Here is a 17,733-nt window from a genome sequence, read left to right as displayed (position 1 = left end):
TATAGCTTGCCAGACGTGCAATGGGGAAAAAATAGTAAATCACGTAGTTAATCACGTGAGAGATTACTTATTCACGTGAGCCATGCGGTATTTCAAAAACTGTCTGCGGTCTCAGAAAAAGACCAAAAATTGCCAAAAAAATATACCAGTGGGGGCTCGTGACTACACTTCCGAGGATGCGCTAATTCATAATAAGTGTTTGGATTGTCACGTGTGTGGTTCCCTTTTCCAAAATATGTGTCATGCGTGTGGAGAGATCTTGTGCATCACGTGTTTTGTCAAAATAAGTGCCTGCAGGAGACGCGTCAAAACCGTTTATGATAAAAGAGACGCTTGCGTTCCCTAAATACACGCAATACACTCCCTTAACAGTAAACTTTGATTAAGCATGAGATTGTGCGAATATCTGGCACATGCGAGCGTCTCCTTTCAAGTTCAAGGCAGCAGGCACTTATTTTGGCATGACACGTGATGCACACACAATCTCTCAAAGCGCAGAACACATATTTTGAAATGATGAACCACACACATGAGAAGCTACATACATGTTGTGACGAACTTCCCATCGTGAGCTTCAAAAAAAGAAGTCATCAGCCGCCACTGAAATAAACCAATTCTTACTTTGTGCCTCTCTTATTATTATGTTGGTCAATTGAATGTTAAAGATCCAGTCCATGTTCAGTAAAAATTATTTGATGCAGAAATAAACTAACTTGTATACAACTGTTTAATATCGGCATCAGCCAATAGTTGTCCATTTAAATCGGTATACGCACAACCGGCGCAACGTCATAGAATGTCTCTGAACAGGTTCACGCCCACTTTTGGGGGAAATCACACTAGACGTTGCATTGGCTTCCATTCAAAATAGCGGAACAAAGCAACCTTCGTACACAGCCGGCAGGCGTAAATAACTTAAGAAATCACTCAGATTAAACATGTTGAGTAATTATCTGTCCATCCTGCCTGCCATAGAGCGCGAAAGATACATTAACATATTTAATTTGGTCAATATAAAAACATGTCTCTTTCATTCTCCCAGCATCAAATTTGTGTAACAACGCTCCCTATTGGCCAGAGGTGTCTTACCCGGACATTTACTCGTACCTCATCGAGTCAACAGGGAAGCAAGTGAATGATTTTACTTCGTATTTTAAAGTTACTTCGTATTTATTTATTATGTCTTTATATTAAGAGTAATGAGTGCACTTTTCCGTCCAGCCATACAACTAACTGGCTTAGCGATATTTCCAGCAATCACTGGATGGCGTTGTTACACAAAATTTGACGCTGTGAGAATCAAAGGGACATGTTTTCATATTGACCAAATCAAACGTGCCAATGTATCTTTCGCGCTCTATGGCAGGCAGGATGTAAAAACGTTGCTTTGTTCCGCTATTTTGAATGGAAGCCAATGGAAGCGCTTTTTTTAGACCCCGAAAAGGGGCGGTGACGAAATTTACAATCAAGTTCCCGGATGTGCCGGTAGTCCGTATAGGCCCCCAAAAAATCATACCGGTGCATCCCTAGCATTTACTTGGCAACCTACCTAGCAACCTTACTTGTTAAGTATTAGCAAAATCGCCTACTTCCACACTGTAGTTTGCGAAAAACAGTATTCGTATGAATTGTATGCCTGTTATTTTACAGGTATTTGCTGTAATTAAAAATACTACCCTTAAAAAAAGACCATAATTTGAAATAACATCAATATTATGTTTTAAGACAATTAATATTATTTTCACAGGTTTTAAATGTAACTTAGTAATAACTTAGATGTTTTTGGGCTAATAAATAAATGTAAAATTAAAGTAAGTGTGTTTTTCTTAGAATTGAAGCTTATTATTCTTATCATTCAGATTTTAATGTACATTATTAGTGTTTGTACAGACACTAAAGTAATCTACTATAAATTAAGGATAACATGACATTAATATTTAAACATCGTGTTTAGAAAAAGTATGAAAAACGATGGTCTCCTGTTTCTGCTGAGATTTCTCAGTATGCGTCAGACGAACACTTTTCACTCCCACGAGGCGTCGGGAGGAGCAGCCAAAATCTAAAAGTTAATCAATAAAATACCAGAATACTTTGAGCTGGGCAGATCTTTTTTAATGTGATCAAATGATAGTTATCACACAATTCATTATGGTTAAATTGTATTTGTTTAAAGGACAAGTTCAGTATTTTACACTTAAAGCCCTGTTTTCAGATTGTTTATGATGAAATAGAACGGTTTTGACTGAAATTTCGACATATGCGGCTGCCCCGAGAATTTTAGGGTGATTGTGTTTCAACTCCCACCTCTATAATGGGTTTAATGGTGCACTGGAACAATCCTTCCTAAAATGCATTAAACTTTCGTTTACAAAGACGTGAAACTCACCGAGTGGTCAGGGGTGTTCACTGGTATGCTCACACAAAAATCGCTGCAAAATACGCACTCCAACAGGTTTTATCGTAGTTTTTGCCAACTCCAATGACTTGTATTAGATGTGCTGTGAGGTACGGTATTACTCCGCGCCGGGAACGTTGTTTCTATTCTTGCAATTGGCATTGGCCGATTAGCGCCACCACCTGGGCTGGAGTGTCCATTATTCAAGCTCTCAGTGGAAGAACGTACACGTGTGAGGCGTTTGGAAAAATAGGTCCACAAGTTAACAACGAATGCTAAAACAGCTGTTGGAAGGCGTCTTTTGCGGCGATTTTTGTGTGAGCATATCGGTGAGCGCACCTGACCACTCGGTGAGTTTCGCGTCTTTGTGGACGAGGGTTTGGTGCATTTTGGGAAGGATTGTTCCAGTGCACCATTAAACCCATTGTAGAGGTGTGAGGTGAAACACAAACAGCCTAAAATTCTCGGGGCAGCCGCATATGTCGAAATTTCAGTCAAAACCGTTCTATTTCATCATAAACAATCTGAAAACAGCACTTTAAGTGTAAAATACCGAACTTGTACTTTAACAAAACCTGACTTTCGTGGTTGTTGTTAGTCCAGGTGAAAAAAATTGAAAACCTGCTGCCTTAAAAAAAATAAGCAAGCGATTTCCATAGTGTTACGTATTTATGCACATATGCAACAATACACGTCAAAACAATCTTATGTAGAGGATATGTATAACAGTATAGAAATTGCTTGCTTAATTCTTTTAAAGTGCACCAATTTCATTGCTAAAAACAAAGTTATTTTGTGTATTTGGTATAATACAATGTGTTCGCGTGGTTTATGGTTAAAAAACACGTTGTTTTCCCACATACCGTACATTTTTGTAGTTCCAGATATACTGTCTTCCTAAAACGGATTGATTTTGTACAAAACTCATCGATTTGAAAAGCTTAGTGTCTTTGATTGGCCAGCTAATCTGTATGTTCTGATTGGCCTGAATACCTCTGACATCAGCAGGAAATGTAACGCTCCTTACAATGTTTGAAAGATTCGCTCACAATGCAATGCTAACAGGAGTTAACTTACAGGTTGTGAGTCTGAAGCGGGAGGAATTATGATAATGTCGGCCGTGTCTACGTCACCAATCCCAGGATGTAAACTGTTGCCTACAATTCGTGTGTTTGTTGTTGTCCAAGAAAAGAGATTTACGTTGGAAACGATAACTTGCGTCATCGTTTACTTTGGGGTTTGTACAGTGCCGGCCTGAGCCTCTTGGGGGCCCTAAGCAGAATGTGTTTGGGGGCCCCCCTCCCACCCCGCGGACACAAATGTCACGCTCTAATGGTACATTATAAATGAATACAGTGAGGTTAAATAATGAAAAAAATCTATACTTAAATAAAATACTTTATTCTTCAATGTGTCATGTCATATTAACAGGCTATGGAATGTTAACATTGGCCAGCAAGAAAAACCTCATCTGCTGCATCATCAGCTGTGGAGGCACTGACACTTGATGAAACATCAGGGGCGGGTAGAGTTGGTTGTGCTCCAAAGTACTTCAACAGTGTTCCTGAAAAAAATAGCATTGGATAAGTGCATAGTTGATCGAGCAGAATGAGTTTATTTTGCTAATTTTTCATTACTTACACAACAAGCAATAAATAAATAAATATGAGGATAGCACTGTTACATCACTACCCACCATATAAATAAGATTGAAGTCTATTTTCATCACAGAAATCTTCCTACCCAACATGGTATTGGTATATATTCTCATAAAGTCCAATACCATCTCTTACCAAAGATCTTAGACAGAGAGCGCATGTGCTTTGCCTATGAAGCTGGAACGTTACCGATGTTGGAACGTTCACTTCAACACATACAGCAATGCTAGCTAGGGGTGTGATGGATCACAAAACTCACGGTTCGGATCACATTATGGTTTTTGAGGCACAGATCTGATCATTTTTCGGATCAGCAGAATAAGGGGTTGGAAAAACTAATAAAAAATGAGGAAATTACTTACAAACATTTATAAAAAGAACAAAGTTGCACATTAAATAAGGGCTAAAATTAGCATTAGGTACAGAAATCAAATCAAATGAATCATAACACTTTATTGTATGAATTAAATATAATTATTCTTTTTTAGAGCTACAGAAGTGATTTTCTCTTTGTCTTGGAAGGTTTGATTAACATTAATGACACAGATTTAAGTAGGTTAATTAAGGTTACTGTCTCTTTAATAGAAGCACGGACCTGGTTTCTGCCTAATCTATACATAAACCGCCCAAAGACATAAACAAATGTTTTTATTGGAAAAGAGTACTGTGGAGATCACTTTGTTTGTATGTGCCCTGTCAAGAACAGAAAGATTTTATGTTCGTCTCTCCATGTGTGCCCTACTAAGTGCACTTATACGCGGCGCGCTCACACAGACGGAAATACAGACGGCGGAGCATAAAAACGTTATGTTATTTTCAGTGCTCTATTCCTCAAATGTATGTTAATGGACTACAGTATGACACAAAATAGCGTAACTCTCTCTAAAGTTTAAACATCAAGTGTTAGTGTTCTGATCTCTGAAGGGAGCTGGGCTGGACAATTTAAACCGCATGGGCATGCAGAATACTGCTCACTTTAGCGCCTTTTTGCGGGATACATTTTTTAAAATCACTTGAAATGTTAACTTTTGCAAGCCTTTGAAACACGTGCAAATGATAAACTTTCGCTATTTGAGCGCATGCGAGCCGAACCGTGGGTCGATCACGGTCACGGATTAACGTCGATCTGTCACACCACTAACACAAATTAAACATAACGTTACTGTATATAATCATGCAAACATACCTTTATCTTGCTCTTTTTTTCCTCATCCTCGGTCCTTTTCTTTGTTCTCTTTTCGGCCCCAGAGGGATATATCCTTTTTTGTGACATGTCAAATGGCTCATCATTGTTTACAGTGAGTGACGACGTCGTGCACTTGCGCGCTGACGCGCAGGTGGCGCAGGTGTCTATGTTGCGCCTGACTAAAACGCTAGCACTGCAGACACATAGTTGTCTGCAAATCAAAATTTTCTTGTCTTTAATTATTCATTTATAAATTCGTATTCATTCATTCATCCATTTATATTACCTGTTTAAGTTATTTAATTGTATAAAAAATAAAAATTAAAAAACGATTGGGGCGGGGGCCCCCTGGTGGCCAGCGGGGCCCTAAGCAGCCGCTTGGTTCGCTTATGCCTCGGGCCGGCCCTGGGTTTGTACCCTTTGCATACCGTTAACATGTACTAATACACACTTACACACCAAACGAAATGTAAAATCGTGAATCGGACAATAGGTGCTCTTTAAGGCAACGGGTTTCTTTTTAGTCAACTAATCATTTTTAAAGTGTAGATACTTCATCTTATACTGTCATAGTATCCAATTTCGAATGCAGGATATGAGTGTGAGTTGGCTATTGCTTAGTCACTATGATATATGAACACCAGATAACCCAAGACTCCATCCAGATGTTTGTAATAAACACAGAGGACAGATTTGCACTTGATTAATTATTTATCAATTTATAACCTACAACCGCTCAGTTCCCAGCCCAGATGTTTATAAGCTACACCACAATACAATTAATTCATCAAGCAGACATTTTAACACCTTACACCACTGTAATGTTTATAAAAGACTTCTTTAGAATTGCATTAGATGAGTTTTATTTTAAATAGGACCAATTTAGCAGATGTATTAATTTAATGATGTTCATGGATGCTTCATAGAAAGATTCAACATACAGCTTTTTAGTTTCCAGCCCAAATCTTAATAAACTACACCACCCCATTACAAATAATTCACCAAGTGGACATTTTAACACTATAATGTTTGAAAAAGACTCCTTTGTTTTGTTCTCATTGAAAAGACCAAGGAAAACGTGGGTCGCCTTGCCAAGATCAAGCAATCCATTTCTGAGGTGGCCTGCTGGGAAATCTACCACTAAATGAGACGGGAGCTGTCTTTGCAACTTGATGTCCCCTGACACATAACCATAGTCCAATCTGTAATGACATTAGCCAACTGAGTGCTGAGAACCGAACTGCAGTTTGAATTGAGTTACCCTACCTCACCGTTTCTTTGTACCGTCATATTACCATCTGATGAGCTGCTCCAGACCTTCGAAAGGAAAACTTTTTTTTATCTCCAAGGCTTGGGTTGGTTTTACAAATAAGGTGGCAAAAAGGGACCAAGGACACGTTTAGGTATGAAACACAGGGTGGGATGAGATGGGAAAGATTTGAACGTGGGTGTACTGGTTTCTTATAAAGAAAAGAGATATTTCAGACACATTTGAAGGTTATAAAGTTTTTGGTTTAATGAGATGAATGCCATTTGCAGTGGACTTTCAAAGGTCTGAATTTGCATCTCTTTTGCCTCGAGAGCAACAAAAAATAAAGAAAAACAAATATAAAGACATTAGAATAGAATATGGACAGGCTCGTACCAAAAAAAAAACGTTATGTAATTTATTCAGCCTAATCTCACAAGAAATTGTACATATTTTACGAGTTGGCTAATTTGTATCAATTCATACGAAGTTAATTGTGCAAAATCGTACAATTCTCATGAAAAAACAACAACAACGAAACCTAACCCCGCCCCTTACCACAATGTCACAGGGGTCAAGGCAAATCGTACCAAAACTTACAAATGTGGTCGTATTAATTCACATGAATTAGCCAACTTGTAAAATATTCTCGTTAGATAGCGTTGATTTATTTATAACAATATTAATCTTGTAAGTTTATAGATTTATGAAACAAAGTTTAGATTTATAATGAGTGATTCTTACATTCTTTGTATATAACTTAGATATAAAATACTTAGTATTTATTTTGTATTGTATTTGTGTGAATAGATAATTAAATAAAGTTTATACTTTAATATAAAGTATTGCAGAAGTTGCTCTGTAACAACATTTAATATATTTTTATTTAAAGTAATATATTAATGGACTCAATTTGCTTTGCTAATAATAACATTTTTACTGTTTACAATCATAGCCTACACATCTTTATTTTAAAAATGATCCTTGTTTGTCTTTGTAATCTTTTATTCGAATAACTCTAAATCACCATTTAACATCCACTTTTATAACGATAAATATATTACGTCTAGATCATATCTGTGGGTTCACACCAGACGCGAGTTCAACGATTTGCGCAAGTAGAGTACATACAAAATCAATGCAAAGATGCGATCAGATGTGTCCTCGCGTGGGCCAATGCGAATGACGTGATATGCGCTGCGCGTTTGCCGCGAAAACACGTGCTATTCGCCTCAAACGTTGAAAATATTTAACTTGAGCGAAAAATTAGCATGACACGAAGTTAAATCGCCGCGAGTAATCTAGAGTGAGTAACGCGATGCCCTGCGTTTGGTATGTACATAGCATTGCTAATTTGCTCACGCGCAAAGCACTTGCCTTTATAGCATTAACTAATATTGGATATTTCTTGAAATAAAAACTTTTGCAATTGTTTATATGTCACTGAATATGTAAATATGCTGTTCTTGTTGCACTTACACAGTGAATAACCAGCAGATGTCTTCAACACGCTGTGTTTTGCTTAACTCTAATGCTACGTCACACCAAGAGCAGGGCTGTTACTCGCTCTAGATTACTTGCCGGATTTAACTTTGTGTCATGCAAATTTTTCACTCGCGTTAAATATTTTCAACGTGGGTGAAGACACGTTTGAGACGAATAGCGGCAAATGCGCAGCCCATATCACATCATTCGCATCGCCCCACGCTAGGACGTGTCTGATCGCGTCTTTGCATTGACTTTGTACAGAATGTAATCTACTCGCGCAAATCGTTGAACTCGCATCTGGTGTGAACCCACAGTAACAGTGAATCTGTAGTTTGTGTTATAAAAGGTGTATTCGAATTCATGCGGCACAAGAACGGACAGACAGATGACGTTGAGGTACCGCGAGAGCAATTCAAGAAATCATACGGAGAAGTCTAATTTCGAATCGCTCTCGCTGTATTTTGGTGTCATCCTTCTGTCACTTCTTGCGGCGCCTCACAAAGTCGAACAAGCTTACTATCTTACCTTTTGGCATAGTCAGTGTGGGAGGAAAAAAGCATTACGATTTGATTGGCTGTCAATGGTTATCGTTCCTCAGGTCGGGGAAAATCGCTCGGAAAGGGATCCCAACGATATCGTTCACTGTATCTTTATCGTTAAAGTTGTGGTGTGAACTCCGCTTTTGTCTTTAATATAAAAAACGATTTTCAAAACTATATTTTTATAGTTATTGTTATAATGCGAACAGCCCTAAAGTCCTGATAAATAAATCCCAATCCACCAAATATTTGACTTGTTCAATATTCAGTTTCACTTAGCTATTCATACAAAGAAAAATAGACTGTGAATGCATTTTTGTGTCATTTTAATGGCCCCAAGCACCAAATTACAAAGGTGATGCTTGTAATTTGTGTCAGCACACACAAATGAAATTGCTAAAGTATTCAATGTTTTCAAACCCTGACACTTTTGTCGTGCCCTCAGTATTTTATTTGTCAAACTGCCCCAAATTGTGTTATAACAAGTTGACATATCAGGCTGCTCAAAACAATATAATGAAAGCATAACAAAATCAGTCTTCGAGGGAACCCGTCTACGAATGGTTTACTTATCTCCGTTCATTAAACTGAGAGAGCAGAACGTATTTAAACATTGAAAAAAAATCCATTTTATAGTTCAAAGGGTTTTCGCAAAACGTCTTATTAAACTCCAACCTTTAACCAAATTACTTTCAGGAAATTAGAAGGAAAACCTTTTCCCTCCACTTTGTTTGATTAACACACTCAAAAGTGTGAAATTGAATTTTATACTTATAACAGACATAGACAAAGACATGTTGCATGATGGGATATGACTTTAAATTATTTCACCCATCAATCAAACCACATGAAAAAGTCATGGCAATGTCAGCGTATCAAATGAATATTTAGGCACAGATGCAAAATTGATTTTCTGTCTGTAGCACAGTTCACAGTCTGAATATGTAATGAAATATACAAAACCCACTTGCACAGTGCGATATATTTAATGCTACGTACTTAAATTATCCCAAAAGTTAAATCCTGAGAAATTCCTGTTTGAAATAATATCTCGTTCCTTGTCTTCCTTGTAATTGTTGCCCTTTTAGTGACTTAAATGGATTCACCCAAAAATGAAAATTCATTTACTCGCTATCATGTTGTTACAAACCTGTATAAATGTTTTTGATAGTGAACACGAAGGAAGATATTTTGAGGATTGTTTCAAATCAATCATGAGCCCTATTCACTTCCATAGTAGGAAAAAAGAATACTATGGAAGTGAATGAGGCTCACGAATGGTTTGGTTACAAACATTCCTCAAAATATCTTCTTTCGTGTTCAAAGAAATGTATACAGGTTTGTAACAACATGAGAGTGAGTAAATAATGACAGAAGTTTCATTTTTGGGTGAACTATGCCTCAGTTTTCGGTTGTAGAAACTGTGGAGTGGACAAATGCGTAGCATCTAACATGCAGCTGTTGTGCCTTGCAGCCAATTCATTATACGATGACATAAAATGATGTAATTAAAAGTACTAATAATAAAACTGATTTCATTACCACATCCGTGAACATTATTAGCGAATTCCATACGTCTCTGGATTGTGAAAACAACATCTACTGTCGTTCCACTCTCCTTCATAACGTCATTAAAGTTCGCCTTTGTTAGCGGCCGATCACCCAAAATAATTTTTACGGTTAAAAAAAGCCAGGCGGACCACACTGCCAGAAAAGAGCAGTGCGCTGCGTTTTTTATATTGCTAGGCAATCACAGAGTCAGCTGTCCTGTCTCTTAAACTTTGGTTTGCTGTTAACTGTCATATTAGCAGAAACTTTAAAAAGAAGACGCTTGTTTTGACCTTGATTGAGGGCGAGAGGTGCACACGGGAGACAGTAAGTGAGAGCAGTCCAAGCCACTGTAAACTACTATCACCACAAAGAAAGGCCCGCCTCTCTACACAAATGACATTGGGCTCAGAGATTACTTTTTTCAGCTTCAGGCCAGAGCATGTGAGCGGAGCGGAGCAGGGAGCGAGTAAAAAGCTGGCGTGCAAAATATACTTGGAGCGCAGATCGGAATTTATCCTAAGGCCGGATCGATCGATCCATCTCGCTCCAGTTCTGCTTTGTCACCACAAAGGAAGGCCCGCCTCTCTACACGAATGACATTGGGCTTAGAGTTTACTTTTTTCAGCTTCAGCGGAGCATAGCAAGGAGCGAGCGAAAAGCGTAGCTTGCGAAATATAGTCGGAGCGGGTTTTTATTCAAAGGCAGGATCGATCGCTCTGTCTCGCGCCGGTGCCACTCTGTCTCCACAAAGGAAGGCTTGCCGATCTATGCGAATGACATCGCGAGTTGACTTTTTCAGCTTCAGGCCAAAGCATGTGAGCAGAGCATAGCAGGGAGCGAGCGAAAAGCGTAGCTTGTGAAATATAGTCGGAGCGGAGAGCGTGTTTTTATACAAAGGCCGGATCGATCGCTCTGTCTCGCTCTGGTGCCGCTCTGATACTACAAAGGAAGGCCCGCCTCTCTATGCGAATGACATTGGGCTCAGAGTTGACTTTTTTCAGGTTCAGGCCAGAGCATGTGAGCAGAACGTAGTAGGAAGCGAGCGAAAAGCGTAACATGCAAAATATAGTCGGAGCGGAGAGCACGTTTTTATCCATAGGCCGGATCAATCGCTCTGTCTCACTCTGGCACTGCTCTGTCACCACAAAGGAAGGCCTGCCTCTCTACGCGAATGACATTGGGCTCAAAGTTGACTTTTTCAGCTTCAGGCCAGAGCATGTGAGCGGAGCCGAGCAGGGAGCGAGCGAAAACCATAGCGTGCAAAATATAGTTGGAGCGCAGATCGGGATTTATCCAAAGGCCGGATCGATCACTCTGTCTCGCTCCGGTACCGCTCTATCACCACAAAGGAAGGCCCGCCTCTCTATGCGAATGACATTGGGCTCAGAGTTGACTTTTTTCAGCTTCAGGCCAGAGCATGTGAGCGGAGCGGAGCAGGGAGCGAGCGAAAAGCATAGCGTGCAAAATATAGTCGGAGCGCAGATCGGGATTTATCCAAAGGCGGGATTGATCGCTTTGTCTTGCTCCGGAGCCGCTCTAATACCAGTCACACAACGAGTCTAGGGCATGCACAAATCTACCCAGAATTCACCTGCGCCTTCAACAATTAACAAAACCGCCAGCATACACTTCAAAGATCATTCATTGTGAAGGAGTCCCAGACACAGAATAGAGATTTAGATCATGTAAAACTAGAAAGAGTAGCCTACCGTTGGCGTCATACTGAAAAGTGTGTAATCCGCTCAGTTCTGTCCAGCGCACACGTTCATTCAGCTCGCAAACAGCAGCACAATTGCATCGCTATGACACACTGCCTGCGGAATACACGCGTATAAGGTGCGGTCCAACCACACAGCAACCGCGGCCCCGCAACAGAATAAAAGTTAAGCTTTTTTCACAGCAGTCAAGCAAAAAACCCGCTCCACGTCGGCCACGCAATAAGTGTGTCCCAGCCGTAAGGCTTCGGTTGAAGACGGCAGATGGAATTTTACATTTGAGCGAGCGTGGAGCGATTTCACTGGAGCAGGATGAAATTGTACGTGAGCACGGAGCATAATCAAACAAAGCTGTCTGGTTCGACTTTGAGCGAACACCCACGTGAGCGGGGAGCGGAATTCTCACCGCTCAACTCCGCTCACATTCTCTGATAAAACGGCGGCAAAAATAGTAAACGATTCAAAAAAGGCGCCTCTCACTGCCATAAATGCGTTCCGTGTGATTCGCCCGTTATTGTGTTATTGTAATATCGACCTCTAGTGGTGAAAATCCTACATATTGTGGCTTTAATATTACATTAATTTAAAAACAGACCTTCTTCCCAACAATAAATGAATAGATATCGAATATATATCAGTACAAAGCAGGTTCACCTCAACTGTCCTACAAAAGGGAGACACTTTCTTAAAAACAAGTCCAAATGCAGTCAATATCGGTTCAATGATTCTTGGATTCGGCCTCGAGACTTCACTTCTCCAGATTAAAAAAAGCAGAAAACAGAGTTTGTGTCTGAAAGAAAAACTCAAGATTTGATTTGCGTGAAAGCAACTACTACACAGCAAATGACATCTCAGCTATAAAAAATCTTAAGAAAGATCTCCCACAATGCCTCATCTCGGTTTTGTTTTGAAGAACAGGGTTGATTATGACAGACAAGTGTAAAATACATCTTATACACAACAAAAACGGGGGGTGAGAAGCACCGACAGCGTAAACAGCTCTGTGACATACTTTGAGCTTATATATTTATATACAGCTGCTCTTTTAACTTTCTCACAGGCAAGAAATGTTTCACATTTCATTAGGTTGCTAAACAAATCGGTTTTAACTGCATATCCAAATGTCATTAAAATTTTATTTCGCCCTTTGTACCTGGAGGAAAGTAATTCTCTAGCTTTTTGAAAATACACGATTGAAATGATTCAAGCCATTTTAAATTAGTTTCATAACCCGTAAAACAGACTCTGTAAGAGGAGATGCTAACAATACAAAGTGACTGTCTCTGATGTCATTATGACATCACTGAATTGTTAAGCCACTCACCTTGAGTACGAGATACATTATCTTACAATCGGCATGATAGCAATATAACAATAGCAGATCCTTGGGCTTTATTTGAAAAATGCTTCTCCTTGAATTACACTTAAGGATTTTGAATAGAGACAATGGTTTCGTAGTTTTTTGTTGACTTCTTTACATTTCTTTTTTAAGCATCGGAGATATCACCTGTGGCACACGTTTCCATAGTAACCGTCTCAGGTGTGAGGTAGCAGTGACAACCGTCTTAGTGTTGCGATGGTGATGGTGCTCTCAGATGAACTTCCAGCAAAGAACTTCTTGGTATCTTAAACTGAAAAAAAACGGATTAATAAAAGAAAGATAAAACATTACGGATAAACTCAAAGCTAGGTGGATTTGGGAATAAAACTGGAATTTAGTAACTCGACTGCTACGGAATGAATATACGGTTGACTACCAAAATACTTATTATAAAACATGCAAGATTTTTTTTTAAATATCCAAAATATTGTGAGGGAGTCTGACATCAAAAAGTTTGGTTAGTCATTAACCAGACTAACGAACAGACAGCCGGAGTATTGTGTGACACATTCGTGCTGCTACGGTCCCGTGTGAAGTTTAGGACTTTGCCGTGAAATGACAGTTATATGAATACATTGTTAAGCTAATTGAAGTAAAAACAGAAAATCTCTGTAGTTCAGAGCCGGGAGCACAATATGCAATCACATAATTCACGAATCCAACAGCGGGGCCAGCAGATAATGATGTGTCCAATTAAATGCAACTGAGCCTGTGCCAGTGTGACTGCAAGAGAAATGTGTTGAAGTGCCAGGTTCCTCCAAACACAGATTAATTGCCACCCACGAGTTCTGTCAACAGGTGCCAAAGGCTCTGAATCACAGCGGGTAGATGCGTGTTAAAGCCTTTCTACAGATTGTAAGTTAAGTTGGTACATAGATGTTCGACCGCGTTTCGGATCTGGAGAGGTCCACTGGAATAAAAACTTGACGAAAGAGCGAAACTCTCACATTGCGACATGTGTGATAAAAGTTTTTAGCTTGATCTCGTAGGAGTTTGTAACTATTTTACAAGGTGACTAACTTAATGCATGGGCATTGGAACCATTAAATATATTATAAAGACAAGGCCCACCCACTTTTTAAGGCCAATGATACTGGACCCACCCACTTTTGGACCCACTCACTTGGCAGAGCACCATCAGTCAAATCCATTTCACTTGGCTCATTTGGAGTCCATAAATTAAACTTCTTTTCGTGTTTTCAATACTTTCTCCTGCTTAACGACCACAACAAAAACAAGGTAAACATAGCTTTTAGGCTATACAGTCAATTGTTTAAGTAAAAGGCACCAGAATACAAGAAAATAGCATCTACTCTAGTAAATGTTTGGACGCCCATGATTCAATGCCATGTCGTGGCAATTCGTACGTATTTTACGAGGGTGGCTAATTCGTACGACCACATTCATACATTTTTGTACGATTTCCCCCTGTGATGTTGGGGTTAGGAGTGGTGTTTCGTTATTTGTTTTTAATAATAATTTAAACATTTTGTACGATTCACTATGTACGAATTAGCCAACTCGTAAAAATACGTATGAATTCTCGTGAGATCAGGCTGATGAATGCATACAATCTTATTTGTTTTTGTTCAACCTGCTTTAACCCTAGTGATCTTGGGATTACGGGCAGGGTTTAGGGTGGGGCTTCGTTATTGTTTTATTTATAATAATAATAATAATAGTAAAAAGTAAAAGTAATAGCAGGGTTCCCACACCTTAGTTAACTTCAAATTCAAGGACCTTTCAAGGACTTTCCAGGTGCAATACCCTCAAATTCAAGGACGAAATGTGGGGACACATTTCAAGTGAGAGCAAGGTTACATTGTGTTACCTTTTAAGATACATTGTTACAGTTTCCCTTTCCCTTTCTGAAATATTGCCAAAGATGGCGTTACAGAGACGCAGGAAGTATGGCAAGGGAGACGCAGCGTCTCGTTCCCTTCTCAGGGAACAACAGTTAAATACGTAACCCAAGACGTTTTCATGTGTCAAACACAACTATGCAAAAAAGCATTTTGGTACGAATCAACATTCGCATACAGAAGATATAAGCATTTAAAGTCAACAGTTTGGCACGTGTGCTTAAAAAATCTAGAATTTTTATGCTATTATCCTGCACTACACAGAGAATAATATGAATTTCCAGAAAACTTCTTGCATAAAATAGATTCAAGAACTTTCAATGACCTGTATCTATGTATGTATATTTTCACAAACTTCCCATGGCCTTGAATTATTCCCCCCAGAATATATATATATATATATATATATATATATATATATATATATATATATATATATATATATATATATATATATATATATATATATATATATATATATATATTTTTTTTTTTAACTTTTACAGGGTTCCCACTGGTCCTTGAAATCCTTGAAAGTTTGTGAATCAGGCTCATAAAAATCATAAGTAGCACAGGTATATTTGTAGCAATAGCCAATAATACACTGTATGGATCCAAATTATCGATTGTTATGCCAAAAATCATTAGGATATTAAGTAAAGATCATGCTCCAAGAAGATATTTGTAAAGTTCCTACCATAAATATATATAAAAAAATATTATACCTGTTTATCAGCATTTTTATTTGTTTTAAACCACAATATGATGCCCATTCCAGTGGACGCAGGGTCGGAAGGGAAATAAAAGGCGATTTTCTTAATATTTAGATAACTGCATCCAAATAAAACCCCATTGCGTAGCGCTTGTTTGTAATATCAGCCATAACTTTGTTAATTTATTTATTTTCACAAATAATTAGCTTGATTCAAATTAATATGCAATATAATATTGATTAAAGAGCTTTGTTTTCTCCAGTCAATTGAAGTCCGATAGAAAAATGAGTGCTGCTAGCGTTTCATTATTTATTTAGACCTTACGCAACTTTCTGGGTAAAATAGCAGTCCAGTTTTAGTTAACGGTGCTAAAAAGACGGCGAGGGAACATATGGATAATGTTTGATGTTAAGCTAGTCCAGAATTTTAAACGTTGTGGTATTGGTATTTTTATTTGGAAGATCAAAACCAGGTCTTGATCAAAGATAAAGAAAGACATCATGCAGAGAACTTGGTAGGATCGGTATTGATGATGATAAAGCAAGAGCGTCCTACTGTTATATGGGTGATTCTCACGAAAACTTGGTTTTAAAAATGTCAAGCATGAAAATGTAAAAATTGCTTAAATTTACTTTTTTTCCCACCAGACATTGAAAAACAAAATCTGGAGTAAATGGGAACATTAATTTAAAAACTTTTACTTATCATTTAACACTTTTTGTAACATAATTCGTCCTAAAAAAATCTCATTACCGCAACAGTCAGAAAACATCAACACTGACATATTTTCAAAATGACATGACAAACCTGAAAGAACATAATTTGGAGATTCTGCACATGCATTTAAAATCAAAGTATTATGCTTCTATTAATTAAATTAACATTTAATAAGCATCTGTTGCGGTAATGATAATCAAAATGTCGTGTAAGCATTCTGACAAGACAATATTTCAAATTAACTGTAAAAAATGATCTTACCTGGTAGACATCTTGAAGTAACTGGTCCATGTGCTTGGTCGCTCAAAATCAAACTTTATTAAAATTCTGTATGTGTGCTTAAACTGTTCTCAAAAAGTGTTGCGGAGGATGAGAACATCAGGCATGGACACATCATTTTCCTAATTTTTCTTCATTATTATTATACATGAATATTCAGTAAATATTTTTTCTGTCATCTAAAGTAGTCTAGCAAAACATCCATTTATTTTTTTTTCTTAATATTTTTGTTTTAATTTGATTAAATTACAACCTAACGCATGTTCAAACACAGCCGGACACATTGCGGTAATGAAAATTTCAGCAGAAAATTAGATAAAATTTCCAATTATAAATTATTATGTTGAAATCACACATTGTGCAAGGTAGAACACAGTATAGGGTTAATTCTGATGCTTTTTAATGTTACTATATTACACATTTTAAAGCTAAAATCATTAGTGCCGTGGTGTTTCAATGGTTTCGTGAGAATCACCCATATACTGGAGTTTAAATGTTTTTTTAACGGAAAGGTTCTTTGGAAAACCCAAAATAGTCCTCTCTATCCTTTAAGCACCTTTACTGTTGAGAGCATTTGAAATACAAGTAACCACCATCACAATTAATATACCAATTATCATCCTCATATCCCCAACCGATTTGGGATCATTTAAATTCTCCCAGTAATGCACTAATACATCCCAATCCAAAATAAGCATGGAGTGCAATATTTTATGCGTTCCCCTATTCCTAATTTGACTTTCATGCCTCTCACAGGACGCATTTATCAACTGTGGGTAAGTATGAAACCGCAATGGAGCACAGCCGACAGCGGCCTCGCGTCTTTACAGACCACTTTTTCATTTTTACCCCACATTAGGACTGACTGACAGATAATCCCCTGGTACAAAAGTGCCCTCCATTTTCTTGGCAAATAGCAGTGAACTCGTACAGCCCTCTGTCCGAAATAACTACTCGCACAATTGTGTTCCCGTAATTGCACCATTATCGTTGTGGTATG

At 38.2% G+C, this 17,733-nt stretch overlaps 1 long non-coding RNA gene across 1 annotated transcript; it reads right to left on the bottom strand.

The window, feature by feature from the left end:
- Positions 1-3,775: 3,775 nt before the first annotated feature.
- On the bottom strand, positions 3,776-5,647 carry LOC129446331 (uncharacterized). Its single transcript, XR_012366012.1, has 2 exons — positions 5,240-5,647; positions 3,776-3,959 (listed from the first exon to the last, which is right to left on the bottom strand). It is a non-coding gene; the product is annotated as an uncharacterized lncRNA (long non-coding RNA).
- Between the last annotated feature and the right edge of the window lie 12,086 nt (positions 5,648-17,733).

The sequence above is a fragment of the Misgurnus anguillicaudatus genome, chromosome 23 (genome assembly GCF_027580225.2).
Source record: "Misgurnus anguillicaudatus chromosome 23, ASM2758022v2, whole genome shotgun sequence".
Lineage (NCBI taxonomy): Eukaryota > Metazoa > Chordata > Actinopteri > Cypriniformes > Cobitidae > Misgurnus > Misgurnus anguillicaudatus.
Note: the sequence above shows the minus strand (reverse complement) of the source record. Positions and strands in the feature narration are given on the sequence as shown.